Below are 985 nucleotides of genomic sequence, written 5' to 3'. Positions count from 1 at the left end.
AAAAAATTATAAAATGGGAAAGAAAAAAGGAATGAATTTCCTTGAACATTGATTGAAACATTTGTATTTGGTGTATAGACCGAGATTGATTGTAAAATGAAACTGTAGGGAAAAAAATTGTTTTCTTTATATCTTATGATACAACGTATGTGTAATTTATATATATCCGATTACGGATTGATAAGTATGCTGTATGAAATAGCAACCTGATGTATTTAGGCAGCATAGATGAATAAAGTATTTCTCTCTCTCTATAATTGACCGCACCACCCAACCATCTCCTCGTATAAGTCTTCCTTCTTAGATTTTTTTTTAAGAGTATTTCTTTGTTTAGTATTTCTCATATAGTACAAATTTATTCAAGAACCTCTGCAAATACCTCACTTAAATATTTCGAAATAGGCTTCTTTATATAAATTTCTTTTCTTACTATGATTTCTTTTTATATTTCACAATGTAAAATAGCAGTAATCATGTTTAAGTGTAAATTTTACGTTACATACATATAACACGCGGTTACTATGCTAGAGAAAAAAAGAAAAAAAAAAGTTTTTTGTAGCAAATAGGGAATAATTATTTTAGATTAAACATTCATTTTATAAATATAATATGATTTATTTTTTAATGATGATCTCCACATGTATGTAATTTGTATCACTACAAATGATCGTTTATTTTTAGGACGAATTATAGATTTTCAATGATAAATTTTTTATTTTATTTTATTTTATTTTTGTTGTTTGAGTTGAACGTATTAAATATATTTTTTATATAAAAAAAAGAAACTATAAGCTTTATTAGAAATGTGTTGTTTCTTCTGTAACTAAAGTAATATCATATCGTATGATAAATCATATCATATTACATCATAACATATCATACCATAACTTACCATACCATATATCATAAATTATACATAAAATTATGTTTCTTTTTTTTCCTAACAGTTCTTTATATATTTATAATTATATATTATAAATCATAT

The sequence above is a fragment of the Halyomorpha halys genome, unplaced genomic scaffold (genome assembly GCF_000696795.3).
Source record: "Halyomorpha halys isolate HHAL.00 unplaced genomic scaffold, Hhal_1.1 Scaffold198.1, whole genome shotgun sequence".
Lineage (NCBI taxonomy): Eukaryota > Metazoa > Arthropoda > Insecta > Hemiptera > Pentatomidae > Halyomorpha > Halyomorpha halys.
This window is presented reverse-complemented; position numbering follows the sequence as displayed.